A 7,578-nucleotide genomic window follows, 5' to 3' on the forward strand; every position below is an offset into this window, starting at 1 on the left:
TTTGAGTTCATAGTCTGACTTTTTGGCAGTCTCATAGTTTCAGTTTCCTAATCCAAGAAATCTGATTTCTTAATCCGAGAACTCTGACTTTAATCTTGTGTTTCTGATATTAAAAACTCTGAATTCTTCCCAGGAATTCTGACTTTTAATCTCATTACTCTAACATCCCTGATTTTTCAATCTCTGAATTCTTCTTTAATCTCAAAATTTTGACTTTGAACTCATAATCTGGGTTTTAATCTCATAATCCTGACGTTAAAACTCAGAAATTCAGATGTTTTTCTCTCAGAACTTGATTTCTTAATCCAAGAATTTAGTCTTTAATCTCATGTTTCTGACATTAAAAAGTCTCAATTCTTAGATTATACTCTGAAGTTTACCAAAAAATAAAAATAGAAAAAACAACTGTCTTTTTAATCTCATTACTCAGCTTTTTCATATCTGGAAATTCTAATTTTTAATCCCATATCTCTTTTATCACTGGATTCTGTTTTTTTGTTCTCAGATTTTATACAATCTCAAAACTTTGATTTTGAACTCATAATCTGGGTTTTATCTCATAATCCTGACATTGAAACACATAATTTTACGATCATTTTACACTCTCTCTAATCAGAAAATCAGATGCTGTTTTAATCTCAGAACTCTTATTTCTTAATCTTAGAATTCAGACTTTAATCTTGTGTTTCTGACATTAGAAAGTCTGAATTCTTAGATTAAACTCAGAACTTTGTAGTTTACACAAAAAGGTGCTTTTTATTTCATAACTTAGATTTCTCATCTCAGGAATTCTGACTTTTAATCCCATAACTCTTTAATCCCTTGATTCTGTTTTTTCAATCTCAGAATTTTTCTTTAATCTCACAGTTTTGACTTTAAACCCATAATCTGGGTTTTAATCTTATAACCATGACATTAAAAACTCACAGTTCTTACATTTAAGTCACAAATTTGATCAGAAATTTAGATGTTGTTTTAATCTCAGAAATCTGATTTCTTAATCCAAGAATTCTGATTTTAATCTCATGTTTCTGACATTAAAAAGTCTAAACTCTTACATCAAAGTCATAGCTCTTTGGTTGATTGAGTCTTTTTAACATCATAATTCAGATTTCTCATCTCTGGAAATTCAACTTTTAATCTCATAACTCTTTCATTCCTGGATTCTGTTTTTTCTATCTCAGAATTTTGTTTAATCTCATAATTTTGACTTGAAACTCATAATCTGGATTCTTACGGTAAAGTCACAACTCCATCACCAGACATTCAGATGTTTTAATCTCAAACTTCTGATTTTTTAACCTCAGGTGTTTGACTTTTTAATGCCAGGAAGCTGATCATCTGACTTTAATCTCAGTATTTGGAGATTAAAATCTCAGAATTCTGACTTTTAATCTCATAACTCTGACATTAATCTCAAAATTTTGTCTTTTTAATCTCAGAATTATGACTTTTTACATTTAGAATTCAGGATTTAATCAGACAGAATTTGGTTTAGTTTCAGGATTATCATTTATTAATTTATTTATTTTGACCAGTTTAGACTTGAAACATAATCCCGGTGTTTTGGAATAAAATGTGAAGTTAAAAATTGATATTTTGGCTTTTTTTGTCTTAAGATCATAACATATGACACTGGGATGGGACAAAGTTTGCTGATTTCTCTGTTGGAGAATAAAGAAGAGTCTGATGATGAAACACTTTGGATAAATCAGTGAAAACATCTTCACTTTATCATGTCATTCTGAAATATTCCTCCTCTCTCTGACTCCTCCACGCCTCAGCGTTTCTCTCTGAGGCGCGTCAGCTCACGCTCTTCAGGACCCTCTCAGGTCTTCATTCATCCTCTGACACTCCTTCAAAGACTCGTGTTGTTCCTCCGAGCTGCTCCTCCAGTGAACCTCTGAACTCTGTGCCACCTCCTGTTCTCCGAAAAAACCCGAGCAGAATCTGAAAAAGGTGAAAAACACGTTTTAAAGCTTCCTGAATAAAAACCTGAGGAGAAAAAGCTTCAGACGCTGTTTTTATTTCACACCAACACATTTTAACTGTTGACAAATCTCTCATCACAGCAGCAGCAGGAGCCTGTTGCAAGCCTGTGAGTGTGTGTGTGAGTGTGTGAGTGTGTGTGTGTGTGGGATGAGGGTTTAGGCGCGTTGTCTGCGAGGCCGTCCAAGAAGCCCCAGGGCACCTCAGTAAAAGAGATAATTATCTTTTATCTGCCGTGTTGTGACGGGAGATTATGGTTCAAATTTACGATTGTTAAGGAGACAATGCAACGCCAGGCTGCGCTTTCAAAGTGGCGAGGGGGTCTCCAACAAGTGAGAGAACTCCCACAATGCCGTGCGAGCTCATCCCTCATGTTTCAGGCTCCAGGTCTTTCTGAACAAAGCAGAAAGGATCAGAAACACAAAAGGCAGTTAGTCCCGAACAGGAGCGGAGTAATCCCAGACTAATTTAAGGAGAAAACTGTTTGTTTAATCTGTGAACGACATGAAATCAGAGAAACCTCAGACTGAGACACAGCTCCTGTAAGCTCACCTACGACCTGAGTTTAAGTTAAACAACATGAATTTATCCATTCTTTATCAAAGTCAGGAAAGTTTGATGACTGGATATTAGAGCGGGGTAAAGTTTTAAGAATTAAGTCAAAATATTTTAAAATAAAGTCAAACTTCAAACAGAATATTCTGATAAAAAATACAAACATTTGAGAGAATCACAAGCCCTAATGAATAAAAAATGAATAAAAAATATATATAATATTAGCTGAGAATTTGCAGGAATTTAGTCAAAAAATATATATATATATTCTTTTTTTTGTCAAAAAAGAAATAAAGTTACTTGAATAATATAATTGTTACATAAATTAAATTCTAAATGCACAAATATAAATTCATGCAAATAAAAAAGGAAAATCACAAGAATGTAGTCATAAATTAAGGCTAATGTCACAAATTTCCTGTATGAATGAAGTCAAAAATTTGCACAAAAAAATAATAATAAATAAAAATTAAAAATAAATGAAAAAAAGGCAAAATTAAAAAATAATAAAATCATAAACCCGCTCAATAAACTCGTAAACTTACATTAATTGAGTCTTGAATTCATGCAAATAAAATTACTACAATAAAGTTGTGAATATACCAAGAATTGAGTCTTAAATTTACGCCAACAAAGTTGTAAATTTTTACCCAGATAAAGTCGTTAATATACAAGAAAAAACTTGTCAAGTTCAAGAAGAAGGTAAGTTGTTTAAAGTCAGAAATTAGCATGTTGGTTGTAAATTTTGGAGAAAATACCTGAAAATTTATGAAGATTATTTCAAATTTGGGATTAAATTTACCAAAATAACCATTTTACAACAAGTTAGACTAAAATTGGTGAAAACAAAGTCGTACATCAACGAAAAACTAATGCCGCTACAGCAGGTAACCATTGGTTACGTTAAGCAGAGACTTCATCGCAGTTCTGCTTTTGGCCACTAGGTACGGCTTTGAATTTATGGAGCTCTCATCTGCAGCAATGTTGTTGAGACATCTTGGGGAAATCAGGTTTTAACATATTTGAAAGTGTTTAGGAGAGAAAATAGTGTTTGTGTCCCATAGGTGGCGCTCCTCCTGTCACTCAGATCTATGTGTGGATGAGTCCAGAGTGGGGCTGTAATGGTGTGTTTGTAAAATCTGTTAAAGATGGGATTATCTTTTGAAAGGTTGCATCAAGAAAATGAAGACGACTTTATTTCAACGTGAAATCAGTCGTCATTTCAAACTCACATCGGACGACTTCCTGTTGGGTCACGAAAAATGGTGCAATGATATGTTTTTTCATTGCTCTATGCTGAGCTGTGTTGAGTGCCTGAATGTTACAAATCTGAAATTTCTGTGGATGCTACTGAGGCATTTTTGAGAATTTTATCCTATATTTTAATCCACTCCCCAGTTTCCTTTTTAAGCTCACGAGCCTTATAATTTTGTGTTTTTACTTAGTTACACATCAAAAACATTAATCTGGGATCTACATTTGATTCAAATCCCCAAAAGAAACCACTTTGCACCTCTCCTTTAGCCAGAAGAATGAAAATATTAACTTCAAAGGAGATTTAATCAAATCTGGAGTTCCTCAGGGATCCGTCCTCGGGCCTCTTTTATTCAACTACTACATGTGCTCCCAAATTTTTAGACTTGCAGGATTGCAAGCACGACTGTGTAGAATCACAGCCTGTTTATAGACGCATAAAGCTCGCCTTGCTCTTTTTTTTTTCTGAAGGGTAGTAACAAGAAAACTGAGACGAGTTCATTTCAACGCGAAACTGGACGTAGTTTCAAACTCACAACGGACAACTTCCTGTTGGGTTACGGAAACTGGTGCAAGAGGATTGTTCTTCCCATGATGCATATAGAGACCTTTTTTTCATTTCCCTACACTGAGCTGTGTTAAGTGCCTGAATGTTAAAAATCTGAAATTTTAGGGGGAGCTATCGAGGCATTTTTAAAATGTTATCAAGGGACCAAGAAATAATCAATTCTTTTTTTGTTTTTCTTTTGATATTTTATTTACAGAGTTTTTGATTAGCAAAACTTAACATGGTGGTAGTAGAGTACCAGAATACACAAAAACACTTTTTTTTTCTTTTTTAATTTGTTTTGAATTTTTTGTTGTTTTTTTGTTTTATTTTGTTTTGTTTTGTTTTTTTTTTTGTTTTTTTTTGTTTTGTTTTAATTTTTTTATTTTTTTGGTTTGTTTTTTTGTTTTTATTTTTTTTATTTTTTATTTTTATTTTTATTTTTTTTGTTTTTATTTTTATTTTTTTTGTTTTGTTTTGTTTTGTTTTTCTTTTTTCTTTTCTTTTTTTTGTTTTGTTTTGTTTTGTTTTTCTTTTCTTTTTTTTCTTTTTTTTTTTTGTTTTGTTTTTTTCGTTTTGTTTTTTTTTTGTTTTGTTTTGTTTTGTTTTGTTTTGTTTTGTTTTGTTTTTTTGTTTTGTTTTGTTTTGTTTTGTTTGGTGAGTTTTGGGGCACAGTGAAGTTACGCAACTTTGGATTTCTATTGACGTAGAAGAAGACAGGAAGTAATAATTCCTCAAGTTACAAAGGCTCGTCACCTGAGGTTGGGCTCAGGTCCGAACTAAGTCACAGATTTAGGAGACAAAGCTGAGTTTCAAGAACTGAGTCTTAGTTTTGATGTTAGCTTGTGTTTTATTTTGATCGAATCACCTTCAAACTTACAGCAGATATTTTTTTTTTTATTGCATCCAGGCACTTTTCTCAGAAAGACACTGAAGAGGCTTCACAGACAGATGAAAAACAATCAAACATCATGAACTAACAAGTCTGAAACTCACGTTGACTCTCGTGGTCCAGAGGACGGTATTGATACACCTCCAAACCAATACTACCAATAACTGAGTGTGTGTGTGTGTGTGTGTGTGTGTGTGTGAGAGTGTGTGTGTGAGAGGAAACAGAAACACACCCAAACCAAGAGATGTGAAGTGTGTGACAGGAACTATGGGTAATGTAAAGAGCGGTGTCGACACATCCTGTAAAAACAAGTTTCTTCCACCTGAGATCAGATCAGAGTTATTTTTAGCTCCACGAGCCGAAATATCAGCTCTGGTGTTTGTATTTATCTGACTAAAACTGCAAAATAAAAACGATTTTGGGCTTTTTTTGTCTTAAAATCATAAAATTTGCTCTCAGGATTTACTGTTATTAGAGGTTTGGTGTTTTAAGACTTATTTATCATCACTTTTAGCTACAGAGTTAAGTTTTTCTTTCAAAGTTTGATGGAAAAGTCATTTTTGTCAGTTAAATGACTCACTCATGATTTTAAGCCTCGAGTTTCATCTCTGAATCTAGAGATTTTTAGTGTTTAAGAGACTTCTTGGAGAAATTTGATGACAAAACTTTTTCTAAGTTTTGAAATTCCTCTGAGAAGTTGACCCCAGATGTGACCCCGACCTCTGCTGATGGTGATGAAGACGGACTATTCCTCGGAGCCGCTTACCGCCACAAATCTGTCAGCATCCTCACCTGAGAGACGAGGGGCAGACGTAGGAAGAAGGACAGACAGAGAGGAGGAGGAGGAGGAGGAGATCACACAGGGTCCGTCAGTCGTCCTCACCTGATCCACACCTCCTCTCACCCCTGGCAGACGTCCACAGCGAGCACCACAGAAGAAGAAGAAGAAGAGGTCAGCCAGGGGCCATGGGGTCCCAGCACAGGGCAGAGCTCTGCTCAATCCCTCCACACACACACACACACACACACACACACACACTCTCTCAAACACACACACACTATCCCACATGCCCCTTTGACCTCACTATTAAAACACAGGAGCAAATCTCCCGATTGGTCACAGCGGCTCAGAAACAAATGACGCCAAATACCTGACTCCTGTTGGCCTCTTCCTGCGGGGAGGCATGAGGGCGCCACGGCCCCGGATTTGCTGCTCCACTTGTGCAAATAGATTCTGATATTGGAAATGTGGATCAGCAGGGTCCACGTGATCCAGACGATGGGAGACCAGTTTGGAGGAAAACAAAGAGTGTGTGCTGCGTAAGAGAGGATTAACTCATCCCAACGTGTTTCCTTCCTGATTGAGCGGCCTGATGTTTACTACGTGGATCTGCTCCTGGAGGCTTCGGGTCATCATAGTTCGGCCTGTTAGCGTGCAGATCCAGACTCTTCAGACTTTTTGGTCAAAGCATGGATAAAAAAAACAAAACTAGAAGTTGCGTAAACCAGGATGAGTCCCCGGGTTGGAGACTCTTAAAATGAGCTTGACTCTGTCAGTGGTAAACTATCGCTCACAAAAAGTTGAAATATCCCTTTAAACATCTGGTTTTCAGCAGTTTTTCCAAATGTGCAGCGTCTGTCCGTATAATTCATGAGAGTAATGTCTTACATCAACTCATCTTGTCACTTTAATTTCATAGACATTGCTCGATTATGTGGAAACACTTTCTTGGTACTTATTGATAATTCTATTTTTCACTTGTTTTTTTTCTAACTTTACTTATTTTATTGCTCATTTTATTTAATTTCACTTTATGATGAGCAACTGGTAACTCCAAATTTCCCTCCTGAGGATGAAAAAAGTATTTCTGATTCTGAAAACAAAGAGCTGCACAGAAAGCTGAAATAAAAAAGAAACAGATAAAAGAAAAAATATAAAAACCAATGAAGAGAAAATCAGATCAGACGCAGAAACTAAGTCTCACTGAGGTTAAAAGTTTAGTGATAAAATGGGTTTAAAGTCACTTTTTAAATATGGACGGGTACCGACCCAGTCTTGTAGAAATGATTCATGTTAAATCAAAAGGTACCATGTTTAGGTACTTGAACGCATCATTGTGACTGTGAGGGAGTGGAAGAGTAGGAGAGTTTCCATGCTGGACATGAACACAGCATTTAAAGTTTATATTTTGAGGAATAAATTTGTTAAACTGAAAAACTTTGAGATTTTATCATTAAACAAATTATGTTTATCACCACATAAACTCAAAAAAGTACAGAAAATTGGTATCGTTGAGTTCTGAAACTTATACAGTAGAAAGTTGTCTCCTCTCCCTCAGTA

Source organism: Halichoeres trimaculatus, unplaced genomic scaffold (assembly GCF_033239565.1).
Source record: "Halichoeres trimaculatus isolate MK-OKI-2021-1 unplaced genomic scaffold, fHalTri1.1 fHalTri1_scaffold_21, whole genome shotgun sequence".
Classification (NCBI taxonomy): Eukaryota; Metazoa; Chordata; class Actinopteri; order Labriformes; family Labridae; genus Halichoeres; species Halichoeres trimaculatus.